The sequence below is a fragment of the Hibiscus syriacus genome, unplaced genomic scaffold, assembly GCF_006381635.1.
Source record: "Hibiscus syriacus cultivar Baekdansim isolate YM2019G1 unplaced genomic scaffold, ASM638163v2 tig00111238_pilon, whole genome shotgun sequence".
Classification (NCBI taxonomy): domain Eukaryota; kingdom Viridiplantae; phylum Streptophyta; class Magnoliopsida; order Malvales; family Malvaceae; genus Hibiscus; species Hibiscus syriacus.
In genome coordinates, this window is record NW_024063030.1 from 2,161,600 (window position 1) to 2,184,951 (window position 23,352).

The following is a 23,352-nucleotide window of genomic DNA, read 5'->3' on the forward strand; positions in this document are numbered from 1 at the left end:
CAATCCATTAAACTCCTCCCTAAAAATTATTAAGCTATAAAGGAAGCAGATTCGAAGATAATAGACATATTTAAGCTAAACATTCACGAGTCTGGATTTTGAAAAACAAAGAGAAAACAAAGCAGAAACTTCAGTGCAGGGGGTGAGAGACCAGACTAATTTTTTTCACAGCTCAAAAGAAAAAAAAATCATCAAGTTTAAGAAAGACCTACTTATATGATAGGATCAAAAGAAAGGAAGAGAATCGGAAATGGAAAAGACAAGTTGGCAAGTGATGGGCACTCCTCATTTGACCATTAAATGGAACGTACAAAAAGACCCGACCGACTAGAATCAATGGATTCTCTTCACCTGGCCATGAAAGGAAACTTTTTTTCTAGATACAGTATTAAAACGAGAAGCAAACCCAGAACTCCCCTATTTGCATAAGCAATTAATTATAAAGGAGACAGTGAAGATGAAAGAAGAGGTGGCTCGCAGCCACTCACCACATTTTGTTGGATAAGATCTGAATAAACAAGTGGATTTGCATTACATGGGTCTCTTGCTTTTTCCTAAATCTGTTTCTGCTTCTGTCATGGAGTTGATGAAAGATCTGAGCTCCCTTTTCAAGCTATTTTATTTTTGTTCCAAAATTGTTTTTATTTTGTATTTTCTTCTGTTCTGATCTTCCAGAGATGATGTGGAAACTGTCATAAAGTATATGTCTTTTTTTTTACACGGAGTAGGGTTGGGTTGGTTTGGTTGATAGATCCAATAAATATACGTAAGAGAAAATATGTGGAAATTTAGAACTAAAATCTTTTTTTTTTAAATTGAAAAAAAAATTAAAAAGCACGAGTCAAAAGTGTTGTGCAACAAAAATGTAGTAGGGAACTTTGTTACTGGTTGGAAATATAAAAAGTTTTAAACTTATAAAAAAACTACTACATAAAGATAATAAAATAATTTCTGGTAATAATAATTATTTAAACATTAATCATTACAATAATATTTAAAATTAAATATAGATATTTGATCTTAATTTGATAAGTTTTAACATAATTTGATTTCATCGAGTTAATATTTTTAAAATTCAAATTAGAGTCATGTTTAGGATTTAGAATAAAAAAATTGATTCAACTCGGTCTAATATAATATAATATTGATCTCTTATATATATTTAAAAATAATTACAATAATATCTCTTTATATATTATATTTTTTTACAAAATCCCTCTCTATATTATTTTCTATCATATCATTATTTTAAGTAAAAAATAATTATATATATAAACCTTGTCGAGTCGGATACAAGTTTTGACCTAAAAATTGAGTTAATTTCATATTGAATGCGAGTGGATAGATATAATTTCTAAATTAGATTTGGTTGGGCCAAAAACTCGACACATAATCATTTATATTAAAATTTATTTAAATAAATAATATTACTTTCGTTTACGTAGAACAAATATGTATCAAAGTAACTCTATTTTATTAAATACGCTTTCAGTTGTAATATCTTTATCTTACGTGATGAAATATGTATCAAATACCTTGAAATATATCCATTTGATTTATCATTTAAAAAACAAAAATAAAAGACACGTGCTAATCTTCTAGTTGTATTTGTAAAATCTAAAAATACTTGAGATGGAAGAGGGGTTGGGGCATTTGGTTTGGTTTGTTTGTATTAAATAGAATGAGTTGGGTGGTGAGTGGTGCCACCGGGGACGTTATTTATTGTCAAGTGGGTACTAAAGTTAAGGGGAACGTGTTAAATGGTCTGGCTTTTCTGTTTCTTCAGTACTTACGCCCGTTGCTTCGGCTCAGGTCAACAAGTCTGGGTCCTATAAACTGACTTCGCACTATTCTGATTTCTGAGATAGCTTTCAGTGTGCGAAGACCTAACGAATTGTGATTTATTTCGTTATGATAAATTATTTTGTTGGTTATTTAATTATGAAGAATTTTAAATTTGATTATTAATTATTTTATTTTATTAGTTAAATTAATTTTAATTGTTAGTTAAATTATTTAAATGATATCATTCGAATAATTTATCGTTTTTATTTTATAAAAAGTTAACATAATAACTAACAAAATTAATATAATTACATATTTAACTACTATTATTTATACATATTATTAGTCTCATTTTAATTTTAATTAAATTAATCAGATAATGATAATTTTAAGTAATTATAATCAATAGATTTTTGAATTAATAGCTGGCCAAGTAACTTTCAGCAAATAAATAGGGATAAATTACATGCTTAGCATTTAAATTATTATTTTTATAATATTTTGGTATTTAAATTTGTTTAAAATCAGATGTAAGATTTAGTTTAAGGTTTAATTTGAACGCATCACGTGCAATTGCATATTATATACAACTCTGGAACTTTATTCTATTGCAACTTGGCATGCTGTAATTGTCACGTGACCAAAAGTTTATGATGTAATAAAAATGGATTTTATGTCAAGAGTAAATCTAAAATAGACCGAATAGAAAATTTATCGAGCCGCCTTAATAGTAAAAAAAATGTTATTTTTTGAGGTTATAAATTCGAACACTTATATTTATAGGGTGTATTTCATTAATAGTTAAAAATATTATAAATATATATTAAATTATAATCACATTACCATTAGAAAGATAGAACAAATGGAAATCGCAACGATAATATTCTTTGAGAATGAAATCACACTATCTTTAGAGATGCCATGTTTGAATAAATCCCAAATTTTATGTGATGAGTCCAAATGAAAATTAAATGAATAAAACCTACTCAGTAAAAATCATAAAGCCTCCATGAAGTTTAACCTGGGTTAAACAAAAGGCAATGAAACGTGAAACGCATGGAGTTGGGTGGAAAATGAAAAACCCTTAAATTTGTTTTCATGAAATTGACGGAAGAGGATAAAATATTGTTATTATATGAATTTTCTTACTCTTTCTTAACCACAAATATTGCTTCATTTCGACTTTTTGACACGTGTCCAACTTGTTTGCATTGACACATAATTCAAATTAATTATTATTTACCATCTACCCTTAAAACAGTAATTTAATAAATCTCTTAAAACCAGCAAAGTCTCTGATTTACAAGTTGCATTTTTTATCCACTTAATTGCTCCCCCCACCTCCTTCAACTTTCAGTACACAGCATTTCAATATTTAATATTTAAATAATTATATTTCAAATCAATCATTATAATACATAATCAAACAATTAAATTATATATTTATTAATTTATTTTTCAAATTTACCTCTTATTATATATATAATGCACACACTGCGTGTGGATGGGAATTGGTGCCTTAAAAATTAAAATAAAATAATTGCCGTAAGCAGAGACAATCATAAATGTCAGTACCAACTATAAATAAAATATATATTGTTTTAATCAAATATATTAACTAATTACAATCAATTTAATGAAAGATGCCAAACAACTCAGTACTGTACTCGCCGGTTGCCATATCCCATCGCATATCGCTGCGCTGACTCCAGCTAATCTAAATATACAGTGAGTCAGTGAGGGAAGATGCGGCATTCACTTTTGGACTCATAATTATTACTATTAATTAATATTTTTAATAATCAGGCCTCTCTTCTTTTAATTTTTCATTTGCATCTCTGCCATAACCTTTACAATTGACTATTTAGTGACTTTAATTTTTATATTTTAGTTTCGCAACTAAAATTTATTAATTATACCTATGATAAAAAAGTAAGATTGATTTTAATTAATTTTAAATCTCGAATGTGGTTTCGAATATAATAGTGCAGACTTGTTAAATGTATACTTTATATTGTACTGTCTTATGAAGAAGGCTCAAATGATCATGTATATATATATACACCGATGGAGTCAGAAAATTATATATATTTAAAAAAAATAAAAAAGTATTAAAGAAAATAATTAATATCAAAGTTAATACATTTATTAATTTAATTTGATAAAAGTAAATAAAATTTGAGAGTTGGACGTGGAAGAAATCCTTGTTTAATTAATATTTAGCAGTACCATAAAATCCTTCTAGTTATACCCAACAAAAAATGAAATCCTTCTAGAATATCGCATTGATGTTTAATTAACAACTTCGCCTTATTAGTTATGTTTAATTATTCATTTAGTGATCAATTAAAATATAGTAGGGAAAAAAACCTCTAAACCATTTTACCTTTTTACCCTTTTGATTCATATTCAAATGAAGATTGATTGAATAGTGAGATATCATGATTTTGTGGTAGTTTTCTTTGCATCATTCCAATATTTAGTTTCGAATTTATTATTTCATATTTGCCTTAGTCCTTAGACATGGATAACACAAAAATCCCATGCCTTCATACGCATGGATTAAATATTTTTTTATCTCCTTTAATTTTAGATAAATATATATAAATGGTTTCCACTGTTAAAAATTATAGAGTGGACATCTGATTATGTGTATGTTCTAAACTCGTCAATTTTCGTTAAAATTTTACGGCTACTTGAGCTGGACGTTAACCTACTGATTGAGATAATATAAAATCAAATTTGCATAATGTCTATTGGCACTGTTGTTGCTTTTAAGTACTAGCTCAACGACATAATGTTTTATGAACCGACTCAACGCCTTAATATAAATAGATAGTCAATCCATAATATAAAATTCAAACGGTTATGAGATCATTTTTTTTATCATATCATAATTAACATGTTAACATTCAGCTCAGACGATCGTTAATTTTTGAACAAAAAAAAGGACGAGTTTAAAGCATACAAATAGTCCGGTGACTATTTTATAACTTTTAATAGTCGATGAACTCAACAAAACAACACCCTATAATCGAATATCATTTTTTAACTTTAAATAATCGAAGAACTCAACAAAACAACGCCAGTGACCATTTATATACTTTACATTTTTAATTTTAAATTTAAATATTTAATAAAATTTTATTTTTGTATAAAATCATGTAATCTCTTCTAATATTTGAACTAAATTTAGTTCGTTCCCATACCTAAACAATATATTTTCATTCAAATGAAATTATATTGCATGCGTAATATTAATGTCAACATGGCATCATAACTTGATATACATCTAAAACAACGACATGTATAACGTAAATACGATTAAAAGGTGATACCTATGGGGATCAATGTTAATAAAAGGTTTTTGCTTGGTTTGAAAGGAAGACTTTTGATAACCCCTTTGGAAAAGAAAAAAGTTTTTACTCGAAAGCAATGCATAAGGCTATAAACCATTTGAAACTTTCAACTTTCAACTAATAGGATGAGATTATTGGATCTACTTTTAGTTTTTATTTTTTTTATTTTAAGTTATGATATGAGGATTCAATCGTTAAATTGTGATGATTTTAAAATATGTTAATTTTGTAGTCAATGACGAATCTGAGAATATTTTTAGGGTAAACATACATATGTTAATAATATCATTTTTTTTATGAAGTGGACACAAATAAAATTTTAAGATATATATTATCGATAAAATAAATAATTAATCGGAAAAATTATAAATTTCAATATGAACATATGTCTAACCTGGAGTAGCATTGCCTGTATCCGCCACCGTTTCTCGGTGTGGATCAGTGATTGACGAGGAAACTATTGAAATCCCATGAACTCGGCAGAGCAGGGAAACTGAACTGCATTTTTCCTTTGATGGCATGGGTGTACAACATTTCTCTCATGAAAAAAAACAAGGAAGATGTGGATTAAAACTCTGATGCCTGAGGTTCTTGGTTGCAGACTCTCATGGATTAAGCGACAAATCGGTTCGGTTCAAAACAACCTTTGAATCTCCCTGAACTTTTTAAAGACATTTATTAATGATTTCTACCCTCCTTAATTAGACCAAGCATTAAGAATATAGATCACAGCATGAACCAAACGACTTCAATGGTTAAAGAGAGAATTGTTATTCTCAAAGTCAAATTCAAACACATCAACTAAGAGTGTTTGAGCATTCATTGTCAAATGATTGAATCTTTCGAATAAATACTACCTTATAATCATCCCAATCTAATACAAAAATAATAAAATATAGACCCAAAAATAATACTGGTTAGATCTTTGCACAGAGACCCTTGTCCTCTTCTGAAAACAAACACTTCTCTCTTTAGTTTACATTTATTACTTATAAGCCTACTTCTTAATCAAATAAAATCAAACATGATAATTTTAAGTCGATGTGTCATAACCACTATTAAGCGGAATCAATCACACAAAAAGCCTATGGCTAAATTTATGTTCTCATTCTTTTCCAGTTAACTGTTTTTCAAGGGCGAGTTTTTACCAAATGTATATTGGATCAGACAGATGGAAAGGTGTATCAGAAGCGAACATGATGCGGCTATATATCTACGAGCAGTAACATGTAAGACGACGTTCTTTTTACATTACGGTTCAAGCGTCTCTTTGGTCATTTTGTTGTGATTCCTTCATCTAACTGAACTCATTCACATATAGCAGCTCTAACAATTGTTGCAAACATTTTAACACTGCTCATTAACACAACTTTAACTCAAAAAGAAGGCAAACAAGGAAAAGAGCTTCAGTAGCACATACTCACCAAGACAGTGCCAACGGTCTTAAGGAACAGTCTAGGATCCTACACGTTTCATTCTTCCAGTTAAATCGCAGCAAGGAAGCTTTGCTGGTAAACAAAATTGCTCATCGACTGGTGGACCGTAAACTGTCTTTCGCTTGCTCAATGTTGTTGCATTTACATTCATATGTCCACCTTCAACGCTCCATTCGTTTGAAGATGAGCTCAAGGGGGCATCTCTGTTGCTCCTTGGAAAGGATGATAAACTTTTATTAATTGGTGGTGTCAGATGACTTAATTTGTTCCACTCTAGAAAGGTGGAACCACTTTTTTCAATTTCCTTGGGCCGACTGTTTCCAGCATTCAGGCAAGGTGTTGAAAGAGGGCCCAACCGCAAGGATAGATCACAGGAAATTTCATGCGAGTTGTTAGAAGTATTTCTACCATCTGTCTGGTTCATTTTATTTGAATAGTCCACATCAGAAGAGAAGATGTTAAGAATGGCACCCATCTCAGCGGGCTCCACTGTGTTAGAAATCGACTTTGGGGAGATTCCATAGCTATGCTGCAGTTCTTCAACTTTAAAGTTGATCCCATAGAAAAGAGGATAAACTGAAACATACTTGTAGCATGCTTCTCCGCATTACTAGGAAGATGACCATTCTTAGATGGAAAAGAAAACCTGTCAGTGGCACGGTCACCGTTCTGAACAACATGTTTCTGAACTCCCGTGCACATATGTGCCACGTTCATGGTTTTATGTTTCATGAAGCTGGAATAACTAGCCGTGCAGTGTGAACTAGTCAAGAGATATCCTTGAGTAGTGTTCTCTGCTACTTGAGTACCTGGGTTAAGGTAACACCTCGGACTACAATTGCGTTGGCTCCTCAAAGTTCTTCTTGCAGTGCAGCCCAAATTAAGAGCAGCCAACCAACAATAAAATATATACATCACATCTCAGAAAAAGGGATAAATTTTGAAGAAAGTGGTCTTCATAGTTAAAGCCAGAAACAACAAAGAACCAATAGAAAATATGCATTATATGACTTCAATTTCAAAACAGAGGAAATTAGGCACAAAATTGAAAGAGTACCTTCAATACAAGGTTGAAGAAACTCTCCAGTTTCAGTAGTATCGTCACGTCTAATGACCGTGTTAATGGCATCGTTGATTCGAACCCAGAGGGTTTTAATGTCCATGTACTCAGCCTATGCAATAAATAGAATGCAGAAAATATGAGCTTGGCATAACCAATCTCATACCCTTCACTAAAGAAGATGAGAATACCATAAAAATGTTCGGTTGGCTTCCCAAATATACAAGCAAAAAGCAGGTGAGAAATTGTGAAAGTTTTAACTCCTCAATCAGCACAACAACACAAAATATCATGATCTAGGCGTATACTTTTCAGCAAAACTTAACATGGCAGAGCAGAGGAGGATAAACAGTGCAACATTTCAACAAAAAAAGTGCAAAAAATTTACCTCGGAATTGACTTTAGAATACAAAATTTCTTCTGCTTTTAAGAAAACAACAGGGAGCTATGAATCTCATTTACAACTCTGAAACATTTAAAGTACATATAAAAGGAACTAGTGAGAAACAAGACTACCAAGTAGAAATACATACAAAGCAAGAGTGGGGAAAAACCTGAAAATTTCTTGAATGAGAGAACCTCTCATGGGTTGGTGTCTATCACTGTGCCAAGCCCTTCTCTCACAGACATAAGGTCTTGGACCAGGTCTAGGCATCTTCAATGATTCCTTTTACTGATGAAGAAAGAAATAATAGAAAAAAAAAGCCCTTCGCTTCTTCAAAGAGAAACAAAAAAAAAAGCCTTTGCCTCTGCCAAGGCCACCAGGCGCTACAGAAACTTGTTGGTAGCTCTACTCAAAGCTTATGCTTTTGGTTTTCCTTTTTGCATACACTGGCCCCCCATATACAAAATGCACAACTGTAGCAAACAAAAAACATTTAGTGAAGAGAGAAAATGATGTCCTTGTTTCCGTATGTAATGAGATAAAATAATATGTTGTCTTAATACTAAATTAAGAGTAATTTTCGTACGAAACTTTTAAATTATGAAAATATCCTCATAAAATTTAATCTCACAACCTTAAAATTAAAAATATTATTCTCTACCAATAGAGAAATAAATAAATACTCAAATAAAAGAGAATGGGAAGGGCTTCCTTTTTCTTTATCTTCTGTCATAAACTCAATCATTTCAAAGAGGGTTTAATTTATGAGTTTTGGTGTGTCCCCCATTCATCCACATGTCTGCTTCCTCCATCGCAAGAGCTTCTCTCTCTCTACGTTTTCTTTTTTAATATTTCTTTCCAATTGTTTATTATTTTGGCTGCCTTTTTACTACCGTATCTTCTTGTCCTGACCATTCATACAAATATACAATGGGTAGTAGTAACGGGGTTGAAGAATTGATAATCTATGTAACCCCAACCTCTTGCACCCTATATCCTCCCTCTGCAAACACTTGCCCTATCAAACAGTCTGGCAAATTCTCCATCAAAATCCTCACCCCCTTTACTATAAAAAAATGATGGCCTTGACTGGAGCCCTTCACAGTTCACCCCCATACTTATTCTGCAAACATGCCTGCCCTGCCCCCACATTCGTGTTTCATGCTAACCTTTGACCTCACAACAACACTGCAACTAATCTGAGTAAAATTAAAATATCCTTTTGAAATAGTAATAATCTAACAAAAATCATGGCACTGAAAGGATGATCACGAGTTTCTTTCGCTATTGCTTACCGTTTAACCTTTTTGAGGTTCATACAGTACCTGGTAATATGTTTAAGGTAGAGTTTGCTGAAAGGAATCTACGAGCAAAGTGGTAAAGGAACCAAAGAGTAATAACAATGGAACCCACATTGTAAAAAAGGATGAGAAGGTTGCTGTTTACTTTAAAATTGGCTGATAAATGTCTCTGTTGCTGAAGCAAAGACACCTTCCATTTTTAGCTTAGTACTTGATAATAGCAGATATTGCCATCAACACTTGTCGGCTTGATCCACTCCATTGCCACTTTTGCTTGGATCCTTTACATGGATTACTATCACTAAAAAGGTTTCTAAGTTAGACAACTTATCTTATTTCATGCCTCAGCAAATATTTATATTGTATAGGGAAATCATTTATCTATTTGATTTACAAATGAATTTTGTTCTAAGATAAGATTAAAAGTGGTATTAACTTTTATATTGAAAAAAACTGTTGGCAAGACTCGAATCTTAATTTTTATCAAAGTACTAATGAACCCAGCTCTCAAATCTCGTATTTGAATTTGAAAATGAACTCGATTAGGCCTGGCTATACGAAATGGAAACCCAACGGGGAAATTAACTCTGCTGCTAAAATTGCATCGCATTGCATTGCTTTCTTTCTCTTTTTCGTCCATCTGATTCAAATGATTAGAAGATGGGGAGTTAAGGCAATAATTTGGCTGAAGTTTATAAAGAATTGGATACCCAGTTGGAGATGATGCTATATTTCTTGGCTGCCATTTAGAGGTTGTCCTTTAGCCCCAAAAGGCTTGCACCACAGTTGATGCCGAGCTGATTTTGATTAAGACATGCGACGCTAAAAGATGCCATGAAAACGATGGTTTTCTGGCCCTATTCCAAAGATTGTGGAAGATGCGGGTCATGCTCTTTAATGGGGTTTGAGAGAATCTGTGGATTCGGTTCCCGGGCTGGTCCTTTTCTACCAGCCGTCCCGAACAAAGACTGCAGAGTTCTTTTCCAAAACTATTATCATCATCATGCTCTGGTCCCAAGGAGCAGCTTGGAGGACACGAGCCTAAATTCTGATTCTGCGTGGAATTTTATTCCCCGCGATTGCAAACGAATCTCAAACTCGGAAAAAGAATCTTACATGTCAATGCGGCTTCCATTCTCCAAGATCTCACTGCCAGTGCTCCCCTTCTCCAAGATTTCCTCTGCTTCTTAGCCAGAAAGCAAAACTGATTTGTAGTGCAAGGGAATGATCCACGTTGAATCAAGCGTCGATGGACAAGAGGGGCAGCTGGGGCAGTCTGTCTCTTAAAATTTTCAAATTATTATATATTTTTTTTTTCAAACGCTTCGAATCAAGTGATCAACTCAATTGGTACGGGGACAATTTTATTGGTTTTCACCGGCCTCCTAAACAGAAATTATCGATTTGTAAGGCTCGACTTCTACTGTCAATTACCGGATTATCATCACAACTGGAATGTTTAGGACGTTGAAGTATTGAACTAAAAAAGACCAATATGGTCAGCTGTATAATTAGTCAAGGTTCGGCCTAACTCATACTTATTCTACCATCATAACTTGTCATGTAAATGAAATTAAACGAAACATCAAAGCTGAGACGCATTACAAATTGACAATACCGTAGAACCCACAAATATGAGTAGTGTTCCGAAAAGCTGACAATAAACCCAACCCTAACTTTTTTTGTCAATTCACCGACTAAATTGAAACCAATGGCAGACCTAACCAGAATGGGGTGTTAAAAATCAACATCATTCGAACCGTGAGGGAGAGAGAATAATTTTGGTTAATCAAGCCCGGATAACATTAAGCTATTTCAAAAGTCTTAGGAGAGGAATAAATATATGAATGAAAATAACATTCTAATATTTGAACCCAAGTCTCCTCTCCCCACTCTCCTGACTTTTGTGCATAACTTGAGAAACAACATCATAAATTCTCAAAACAAAAGCCAAAAAAGGGGAAAGAAAAACAAGAAAAGATAATAACAAAGGTAGGGAAAGAACCATTTATGTGGAAAAATCAGTAAGGAGTGTAGTAATACCCAGGTGGTGGCCCCATTCCATTAACGGGTGGCATTCCATAAGGCATTGCTGGCATTTGTCCAGGTCCATAATATCCAGGATTACTGTAGGCCTGTAAACGAACCGAACGCATACGAACAGAGGTATGTTCATGTTCGTTTATTTAAAAAATAAATGAACATAAACGAACACGAACATAAACGAACAAATTTTTTTTTGTTCATGTTCGTTTATTAAGGAATATAACTTGTTCATATTCGTTCATTTAATAAATAAACGAACATAAACGCGCACAAACATAAACGAACACGAACATAAATGAACACGAACATAAACAAACATAAACGTTGAAGACCCTACCTAAGGGTGTAAACGAGTCAAGTCGAGCTCGAGTATTGCTGAGCTCGACTCGAACTCGAAAACTTTCAAAGTTAGCTCGGCTCAACTCGAAAACTCGCGAGCTTAAAATTATCAAGCTCGACTCGAACTCAAAATATAATATTGAAACTCGACTCGAACTCGAAAAGGCTCTAACTCAAAAAACAATTAAGAGCTCGATTAAAACTCGAGACTTGAACTCGATTCAAGCTCGATTCAAGCTCGATTCAAGCTCGATTCAAGCTCAATTCTAAGCTCGATTCAAGCTCGACATTGCCCCAAGTGCAAAGATGCTTAAACCTATTCTCCCCCATCTTCTTTTATATAAGTTACCAACCCCGAGCTACTTATTTGCTATTGATGTGGGATTGCATAATGTTCCTCCACTTTCTTTCTTCCTATCTCATTTAACAACAGTCGAGATGAACACAGATTGTGTTTTATGTGATTGCCGACCTTAATCCTTTGGGATCAAATAAACATGTCCTTAGCTTCGTGCTATGTAGAAGTTGAAAATTGGGAAATGAGAGAAGTAGGTTGGCTAAACTTCCATATCCGGATGGCGCACAAAATTTGTTTGATGAAACACGTTAAAGAACTTCTCAACCTATGGAATAAGGCCTTACCATTATTGGGTTCTTGAGTTCAAAGTAAGCTGACTTGAGTTACTGGTTGATAACTATTTACTTGTAAATTCGAATACTCCATTATAAATGAAAGAAAAGAAGATTATTTGAGTAGAAGAAACGGTACTTAATACTTAACATCCCTTCCAGAATCCATCACCTTTGGACTTGGTTTCGAAAGCAACCGGTTTCTGGGACTCCTCTTTGCTCATCAGATAACCAGCTGGTGGTGCAGTCACATAGGGTTTCGGTATAGTGGATGTTGACGGTGCTGGGTATGCAGCTTATGGATCGTTCAAAAATGAACTAAACTATGTTAATATTGTTGGGTTTTCCAAATAAAATTGGGTTAATTATAGAGTTGGTCATCAGAATATCAAATTAATTAATATTTTTAAGATACTTACAAATTGATCACCAAAATATTGATTTAAGAAGATTGGGTTAAACATAAATGAATGAACATAAACGAACATAACCGAACGAACATAAACGAACATAACATAACCGAACGTTCACGAACATAAATGAACGAAAGAGACCTATGTTCAGGTTCGTTCATTTAATTAAACGAACACAAAATCTTGTTCATGTTCGTTCATTTAATAAATAAACGCACATAAACGAACTTCCCACCGCACGGTTCATGAACGATTCGCTGAACGTTCAGTTCATTTACAGGCCTAAGGATTAGGGTTAATCTTAACCAAACTAGCTTGACATTGCATTCCATTCTTTTCATATTGCTGCCATACCGGTTGTTCCTGGACAAGGAAATGTTGCTTCTTTTCCATGTGGGCCATTTGCACATACGAAGGAGGTGGAATGCTCAATGATGCAGCAAATGGGTCTTGATCGATGCTCTGAACTGTCCCATCCGGTGAAGGAAGAGCTAAAACCTGTCTTCCCTGGCATTGGCATTGCCACACTACTGGCACTCCCCCCACTCAAGTGAGCAGTGCAGACCTGCTGCCTTACCATTCCCTGATCATAAATGTCATTCAACAATAATGGATCAAGCCCACCACCTAAAGCCGCCTTTTGCCTCAATAAATTACTAGCTGACTCAACCAAAGCCAATTCCCAATCTGCCTTCCCTGGCTGGGGTTTGCCAAGCAGATGTCACTTCAGGCGGCTCATTTAATGGGAAAGCTTCCCATGATCCATTACCATTATTAACTGCAGGATCATTAAACAAAGCCAAAGCCAATTTGTTTCCCTGATCATCAGCTGTGACACCGTCATCCCTCTAATCCATTAAATCCCTTAGCGGTTCTGGAGGTTTGACAGGCTCCGGCTCTGGAGGTGGTGGTGGACTGTAATTCTCAGGTGGAGGTAGCGCCTTTATTTCATTCGTATCTGGCTCAGGCTCAGGCTCAGGCTCCTCCTCTTTAGGTGGAGGAGGAAGCTCCTTCTCCTCTAGACTCTCTGGCCTCTTAGCTCTATCCCTCAAAAACTCCTCCAATGTCTCCAACAACTTACCCGTAATCCTCTGCATCTCAGGATACTCTGATGATCTAGTCACACCCATATCCTTGCACCAATTATACAATGCAACCAACTAATCAATCTGCTTTGCTGCACTCGCATATGCATCAAACGCCTTAACACAATCAGGGTATTCCATATCAAAAAATCTATCGAGTAACACAGCCAAAACCTCACAAATATCCGCATATAACTGAAAACTCTCTTTCACCACAGGATACAAAGCAATCAAGATCATCCTACTATTCTTAGCCAATCATGTAGGCCGACAAGACAAGAACTAATACAACAACCTCTGCAAATGACCCATCTTCCAGAAAATCTTCTCGGGCTTCATTTCCCTCAATGGGGTCACAGTTTGCTTCTCCTCTCTCCCATCTCTCCTGACTGCCTCACTCATATCACCACAAGACCTCGTTCTCCTGGCCATCCCATAATTTCCATACTCATTATTATCACCTCTGAAATCCCCATAATCATTCTCATTCTGCCTTGGTGGTGGTGACTGGAAATTATCTCTTCCACTGTATCTGTCATCACCATTTCCATGACTACTTCCCCCAGCACCACTGCCACTGCTGCCGTTTTCCTATCGAAAAGTATCAATTCAAGCCTTTGATCTAAATACATAGCATAGGTTCTTACAAAAGCAGAATGATCCCAAGAACTTGAGTGAGCCACATCTCTAATATCCGACATATTCAACAACCTCGGACCTTTCCTCGTAGCATACAAGATCTCTTCTTGAAACACCGGATCTCCATCATTCATCAGCCTGTGAACAAGCACCAGTGCTTTGAGTGTCATGATCCAGTCGCGTGTCTTCCCTAGCCGTTTTGACTCCGCAGACACAAACGCGTTCACTTATCCGCGTGAGCACGGGATCAAATTCAATATCTCCCGTATGTATTTCTCGTCAGCGGGATCGTCTTCGTGGCTCGTCGCTTTCACGACAGCCACCTCGAGGTCCGGCCCCATGTTGCTTTCTACTTTGGCTATTCCAATGCTCCTTTGGTCTTTAATAGCCCCGATCGCTTTCCGAATCGTGCTGGACATCTTTGCCGTTTGATTTCAACCAAACTCAACTCCTTTTTTGCCAAACTGATCTAACGGTAAGGTTATTTACATTTCTTTAGGTTGTCCTCAATTCTACCGAATCGATGCTGCTGCTGCTGCTAGGATGTTTTCTTACTCCAAGTTTTAATGGGCGGCCACTCCATACCCTGATAAAGTTCTCTTCTTTTGATCCTTGTGATGTGATCTTCTTTCTCGTTTGGCAAAGTCTTTGTTTTACACTCTTTTTTGAAGTTTCCTAAAGCCTTCTCAAAATCACGTTTGGTTTTTTCACTGAAACAATCAGCAGGCTTGTTCCATGCAAGCTCCCAAACGACTCGTTTCTTTCAGCTGATGGTTGTTCAAGTCGAGCCCCTTTATTATGTTTGGTGTTGGGAGAGATCAGGTTGAGGCTCCATATTAGGCATGGAAATCAAAGTACATTAAAACCCAATAAAATATCAAAGAGAGATGGGGATGAAAGCGAATGAAGTTTCTGCTTGAAACTGCGGATGCATTTATATATATAAAGAAATTGATGATAAGCGTAAACATATAATATTGATCATTAACGTTAAAAAAATCTATTAGTAACACGCATCATTAAAAATAAATATTTAATATTTTTAATATTATACTTTTAGGTGCATATACACGAATAACCGTTAAAAAATCATTAGATGATATATATTTATATTTTAAAAAAAATTATTTTCTAAAAGAACTTAATAATATTATTAATTTTTCATGAAAACCAATTTTTTTTCTAAAATTATAAAAAGAAAAAAATATTTCACCTTAGAATCTCTCATTTTAACACCATTATTAATTCTCGTCGACCATCACCGGTAAACCTTCGCCATCGTCAAACGATCATTCACCCGTCATTGAATCTCTACTGCATACCATCATTCTTATTGTTGTCTCAATCTCCTTAAATCCATAAATTCAAACTTAAATGTCTAAACCTAATACCCAAATCTCTAACCCTAATGTCAAATTTATCATTCTCACCTTAAGTTAACTTTAGGATTTACAAGGATGGTGGTGGGAGTTTAGAATGCAACAGAGGAGGGGAGAATTGTTTTCTTTAAAAAAATATTTTTTAAATAATATTTTAATTTTTAAAAAATATATAAACGCGACACATGTCAAATAATTATCAAATTTAACGGTTGTTACAATCTAGATATCTAAAAGTGTAACATCGAAAACATTAAACACATATCCTTAGGGAAAAATTCTTTAAACATGAAGTTAACTTTTGATATAATTTGAGCACTTATTTTTACATTAAGTCAAAATATAAACATGAAATGTGTCACTTAACAGTTTTTTAACGGCATTTACTATGTATGCACCTAGAAGTGTAATGGAAAAAACGTTATGTACCTATTTTTAACGAAAAAATCTTTAGGCACCTAAAGTTAATTTAGGGTATAATTTAGACACTTATTTTTGCATTAATCCATAAAATTAAGATAATCCAAAAGTAAGTAATTTACAATTTAAATTTTATATTTATATTAGAATTAAGATAAATAAAATAAATCTATCATTACTTACTTTTTAGTTTTTCTTTTTGTCACGAATTGTTAAATTCTATCATTAAATTAAGATTCTTTTAATAAACTTTTCATTTTATTGTACCATATTGATATTTTAGTTTTTGTACTTTATTTTTTTAATTTGATATTAAAAATAAAAAAAAAAGTTGAAGCAAAATGAATGATTAAAGTAGGATTTTTTTCATAAATGAATATCACGTGAATCTTAATTTTTTAAATTTCTTTTTATTTTATTATAATTTTTTTTATGAATTCTCGTTTTAATCTTTTTATTTTAATTTTCTTTAAATTTGATCTTAAAAAGAAATAAAATCATTGATTACTACCGATAATTTTATTGAGATTGATTTCAAGAATTGACGATTTTTTTCTTCACATTCACTTTTTACTATTTTAACATTTTATTAAGACTTAATGTAAAAATAAATGTTTAAATTACACTCATTGTAAATTTTAGGTACCTAAAGTATTTTTCATTTAAATTAAGTGACTAATGTTTTCAACGTTATTCTTTTAAGAGTTTAAGTCGTAATAGCCGTTAAAAAAGACCGTTATTTGATACGTATCACGTTTATATTTTTTGAATTTTTATATATTTTAAAGAAAACTTAAAATTATTATTATTTTTTTAAAAAATACTCAAATTTATGTAAAATAAAAGAAAAACCTTCAAATCTTTAATCTCAAATCTCATTTCCAGTCGTAGCGATCATTTCTAACCAACATCTCTATCATCGCCCACGTACTGATCAACCGTCACTCTTATCATTATCTTAAACCCCTAAATACCTAAACCTTTAAATCCCTAACCCTAAATTTAAAATACCACATGAACGATGGGTGGGGAGATTCCTAGCAATTCCAACGTCTAGGGGGGGAGGGTGCATGCGTTCCCAACAAACAATTCCTAAACGTGGACGGGGGTTAGCGTGGTTGGTAAATGATTAGGGTTTTAGGGTTTTTTTTAGAAAATAATTTTTAAGATAACATTTTAATTTTTTAAATATATTTTTAAAAAATATATAAAATGTAACCAAATAACAGTTTTTATTAACGATCGTCATAGTGTAAATACTTAAAAGAATACCGTCGAAAATATCATACATATATTTTAAGCGAGAATTTTTTAAATACCTAAACTTAATTTCAGGTAATGTTTGAAAATTTTTTCATTAAGTTTTTATTAAATAAACAAGTTTTTTATATATATTAATGACATGTAACATTGTACTTTTGAATAAGAGCGAAGAGATGTAAACATAAAATTATGATGTACGAACAAAGACGATAGAAGGTGTTGAAAAGCGGAATTGAAAAACCAAAGGGCCCAAAAAGGGAAGCTTGGGCAGATATTTGGACCGGCACTGACCATGTATTGTTTACAAGTGTCTATTTCCCCACTTCCTTCTCCGAAACATTGTTCACCACTCATCCCCCTCCCCCAATCCTCCTCTGTCCTCTTTCTCCATGGGTTGAAGAAGCACAACCCCCACCTTGATTGCCTTCTTTTTCAAATTTATGGAGTGGGATAGTAATTCCGATCTAAGTGGGGACGAAGACGAGGGTTTCCTTCTCAACGATGGCGGCCCTGTTCCTTTCCCTATTCCCGACTCCCTGCAGACGGCTCCCTGCGGATTTGTCGTCACTGATGTTCTCGAGTCCGACCATCCCATCATTTATGTCAATACCGTCTTTGAGATGGTGACCGGCTATCGCGCCGAGGAAGTTCTTGGCCGCAATTGGTCAGTCCCTTTAATATTTTCTCCTTTTTTTATATATGTTCAGAATTCTCTTTAATTTTGTTTTGTGCTGCTTTTTGGGCAGTGTTTAAATTGAGTGCAGATACGATATTAACATGTTTTAGGTCTCTGCGGTAGAATTTATTGATTAACGAATCCCCTTTCGTTTTTGGTTATTTGCCTTTTTGGTGGGGGTGGGGGTATTGTGTTTATGGCTAAAGATTGTTCAAAGTATTCCAAGATGCAAAGTTTACTTAAATTTTGACATATTGTTTGTTCTACAGAGAAACCCAAAATTCGTTCACAATTTAACGAACTTAGATCTGGGAAGTGCCCTTTTGAAATTTTTCAATAAGAGTTTTTTTTATATGCTCCCTTCACAGCGTAACATGCCTACATATAAAGTATGTGCATAGCCCCTTATTATCTATGTGGAACCAACTTAAAATTAAGTGTGGTATGATATTGGTTTCCTTAGTGGGAATGTGTTACTAATTATACGTTAACTACAAAGTAACTAAGGGGAGTGTTGGTGAAAATTATGAGAAAGAGAACCTTCAACATGATGTTTCATTGTTGGTATTTAACTAGTTTATACCTTTGGAAGTGTGAATGTGTGATTTCTTTTTGATGGCATATCACTGAATTGATGATAGTAATTGAGATAAGGGATTGAGAGCTTGTATTAACTGGGAATTCTGTGCGTTGATTTTTCTGTATTCTTTTCTCACTTTGGCTTGGTTGCTGTAGATTTTCTATGCTTAAAAATCATCCTGCATATAGACAGTAAAGTCTCCTGCCCTAGAGGGCATCTTTTGTATTTATATTATACTTCTTGTCAGTTTCTAAAGAAGATATCCCCTCATGTTCTGGTATAATAATGGAGTTCCTTGATTCAAACAATCCTTATTTTAAGTTGGAGACTGAATCATGCCTAAAAAGAGTTAAATTTTATGTCATTGTTAAAGTGTTTCTGATGATATCAGTGAACTAAATTTCATTTAAAATTTACTAAAGATTAGATATTTGCTTTATTTGACAGGGATTCTTCCCATACCTTTGAGTTCCATTGGATTCAGAAATGATATGCATTTAGTACAGTGACGACACAAACAAATGTTTCCATGCTATACTCTTTTTTTATCTGGCAAAGGAGATGATATCTCCCTCTCTTTCATGAGTGCCCTTTAAAATCACAAAAGAATTAGCAATCTTAGTATTCCTTTTGAATTTTACTTCAGCACACTTTGTTGGACTATCCTGGCTAGAAATTTAGATAAGATGTTTGGAAACTTGTAGTAATATCATTAATGCTCTATTTTTTCATTTCAACATCTGTAGGATTTAAATATCAAAGCTTTTCTGAAGGGAGACATGGGCAAAATATGTTGGTGGGATAGAGCTACATCATTCTAACTGATTTCTATAACTTAACATATAGAGTTGATGCATTACATCTGAGGAAATTAAGTTTGTCCGGATTTTCTGTATGATGAAAATATGTTGGTAGTTTCAGACGAGACTCAATTTCGTCCTTGCTTCTGGAATATTGTTGCTTTGGAAAACACTTTCTCACAAGTTGTTCAATCTTTCAATTGTCAGTATAGGTTAGATTTCCTTCAGAACATTTTCAGTGAACTAGATTTGAGAAACTTTTGGCTTTTGCTTTTGGACTATAGAGAGAAGTAATTTGGAGTTTATATTTGAAGGCTTCAAATTTGTGTACTTTTTTTCTTATCAAAAACAAAATCTTTCTATCAAACTTGTCACTGGCAGGGCGGTGGGGCAAGATGGGATGGATTCTTTTATTGATTTTTAAGATTTTCTGGTGTGATGGTATAGGATTTCATTTAAGGAAACCTAGAAACAGGCAGATCATAATTTAATGAGGAAAATTGTGCGAAACTATGTTGTGTTACAAGCATGATAATAAATAAAAGAAGGTTGACAAGTAGGAAGAGAGAAAAGGGAACTAGTACAATATAAGCATTCAGAACCCTCTGTACATACAGAAGTGCTTGAAATCCATCACCTCAATCCTTCCAAGTTTAGATACAGTGTGAATTTGTATGTGTATTTGTCATGTACATGCAGTTCTTTTTCGTTTTATTTTTCATTTTCAGTTCTTTTACTTGCAAGCTTTGATGCTGCAAGACGGTAAACTAAATATGAAAGCATATTAAGACTTTTAACAAATTATGGACAATAATAGATTTAACTCATTTGAGAACACCTCTGAATAAGCTGAAAAAAATACTTAGAAGAATTCAAATGATCCATGATCGATAAAAGTATTGCAGAGGTTTTGTTGTATATGTTGCAGTCTGTTTATTTTGATAGTTTGGTGAAATTGGAAGAATAATAGTCATTTTTATGTGGTTGGATGGAATGAATTATTAATTTCTTTCTATATTAGGGCTGTAAAAATAATTATTTCACTGTTTGTTTACATTTTTAGGTTGAAGCAAATGACTGATGATCTTATGCATTATCTGTGATTTCTAATGTTCAATATTTGCAAGCTTCTTCCAATTTCTGAACCACTAATTATCTCAATAAGAAGTCTTTGTCACTTTGGTTTTGCCTGAGGAGGATTTTCTTGCTTTTAACTAATTTTTTGTTTTATCATCTATTGTTCTTTTGAATGGTTTTGGATCATTTATGCATAGATGAATTATTAGTTGCTCAAGTTTGTGATGCACTAAGAAACTACTCTGATTGTTGGCCATGTGATCTAGAGATGCTGGGCATCTCCTGGCTAGTAGTTTCCCTCTTTTATCCTTGTTGAAGTGTTCAACAACATTATTTTGTTTTAGCATGTCCTAGCCACTGCTGTGTTTAAGTATATTAAATATTTTGGTTCTACCCTGAAATTGGGTGAACTTGATACAATATTGAACTTCTGGCTAATTTCTACTTCCCATGATGATTGTGAAGACTGATTGTGTTGGTGATTTTATACTTATTAATGTATATTTGTGTTCTTTCTTTTTAAATGTATATTATTTTGTGATTTTATACTTTGATTTAGAATTTTTTTAAATGTATATTTGTGTTCTTTGTTCCCATTGATGGAGCGTCATTTTAGTTTATCGTTTCTATTTATTTAAGTTATGCACCTTGTAATTTTTTGTTTATCGTTTATATTTTTTTAAGTTATGGACCTTGCCGCCCATAAGTTTTCTTCTGGGAAGAGAAATTATAATTATTACTAGTCTTGTGATTCGTTATTGATTGTTGTAAGTTCTGCTTTGCTCTGATATTTTTGGTGTAATTTTTTTCAGTCGATTCTTGCAATGTAGAGGACCATTCGCAAAAAGACGACACCCGTCGGTGGATTCTACAGTTGTTTCTGAAATACGAAGATGCCTCGAGGAGGGAATTGAATTCCAAGGCGATTTGTTGAATTTTAGAAAGGATGGATCTCCTTTGATGAACAGACTGCGTCTTACACCTATATATGGAGATGATGAGACAATCACTCATGTTATTGGAATCCAGTTCTTCACAGAGGCAAACATCGATCTCGGTCCAGTGTCAGGTTCTTCAATAAAGGAGTCTTTGAAGTCATCTGATCGTCCTCGTACTGGAATTTCTGCTTTTTGTCCTGTTGTAGTTGGGGACCGAAATGTCTCTCGTGGGCTTTGTGGAATATTGCAATTGAGTGATGAGGTACTGTCTCTCAAGATACTTTCACATCTGGCACCAAGAGATATTGCATCCATTGGTTCTGTCTGTAGGCGACTTTATGAGCTGACAAAAAATGAGGATCTTTGGAGGATGGTCTGTCAAAATGCATGGGTTGTGAGACTACACGTGTTTAGAGACGGTTCCTGGTGCAAAGAGACTTGGATGGGTAAGGCTGGCAAGAGAATTGACCACTCTTGAAGCAGTTGCATGGAGGAAACTTACTGTTGGAGGTGCTGTCGAACCTTCACGGTGCAACTTTAGTGCTTGTGCTGTTGGTAATCGAGTTGTGCTTTTTGGTGGTGAAGGTGTAAACATGCAACCAATGAATGACACCTTTGTATTGGATCTAAATTCCAGCAAACCTGAGTGGCAACATGTCCAGGTGAGTTCTCCTCCGCCTGGTCGTTGGGGACATACACTATCTTGTGTAAATGGATCTAATCTGGTGGTATTTGGAGGCTGTGGAAGGCAGGGCCTGCTTAATGATGTCTTTGTGCTAGATTTGGATGCAAAGCCTCCAAGCTGGCGAGAGATCTCAGGATTGGCTCCTCCACTTCCTAGATCATGGCACAGCTCCTGCACTCTTGATGGGACCAAGCTGATTGTTTCCGGTGGTTGTGCAGATTCTGGAGTACTTCTTAGTGATACTTTCCTGCTTGATATTTCAATGGAGAAACCTGTGTGGAGAGAGATACCTGTAGCATGGACCCCGCCTTCTCGTTTGGGTCACACACTGTCTGTTTATGGTGGTCGGAAAATATTGATGTTCGGTGGTCTTGCCAAGAGTGGTCCACTCCGGTTTCGTTCTAGTGATGTATTCACAATGGATTTAAGCGAGGAGGAGCCATGCTGGAGATGTGTAACAGGGAGCGGAATGCCTGGTGCTGGAAATCCAGGTGGCATAGCTCCACCTCCAAGACTTGATCATGTCGCTGTGAGCCTTCCTGGTGGAAGAATTCTCATCTTCGGTGGGTCGGTTGCTGGTCTCCACTCTGCTTCCCAACTTTATCTCCTGGATCCAACTGATGAAAAACCTACGTGGAGGGTACTGAATGTGCCAGGGAGGCCCCCAAGGTTTGCTTGGGGCCATAGTACTTGCGTTGTTGGTGGGACAAGGACTATTGTACTCGGTGGTCAAACGGGCGAGGAGTGGATGCTAACCGAGCTCCATGAGCTATCACTGGGAAGTTCAGTTATCTGATCTCTGTCGTGGCTAAAATAGCATGTGCATGAAAAAGAAAATAGAAAAAATATGATATCCATTCAAAATGAGAATCCTCCACCCCACGATTGAGATAGAATTCTTACTACTTGATTGGTGAAAATCCATGGGGGAAGAAAATAAGTGAAAAGAAAGTAGCGTAAGAAAAGACTTGAGGAACAGGGTCAGGTGATGCCAGAGAACTTTTGTATTAGGTGATTGCCCTGTGATGCAATTTCGTGAACCAGGTGGTTGTGGCT

At 34.5% G+C, this 23,352-nt stretch overlaps 3 pseudogenes; 1 reads left to right on the plus strand and 2 right to left on the minus strand.

Annotated features, from left to right (window-relative positions):
• Window positions 1-6,406: 6,406 nt before the first annotated feature.
• On the minus strand, window positions 6,407-8,528 carry LOC120156947 (annotated as a pseudogene).
• A 2,659-nt stretch (window positions 8,529-11,187) lies between these two features.
• LOC120157036 lies at window positions 11,188-14,969 on the minus strand (annotated as a pseudogene).
• Window positions 14,970-17,872: 2,903 nt separating this feature from the next.
• Window positions 17,873-23,237, plus strand: LOC120157037 (annotated as a pseudogene).
• Window positions 23,238-23,352: the final 115 nt, after the last annotated feature.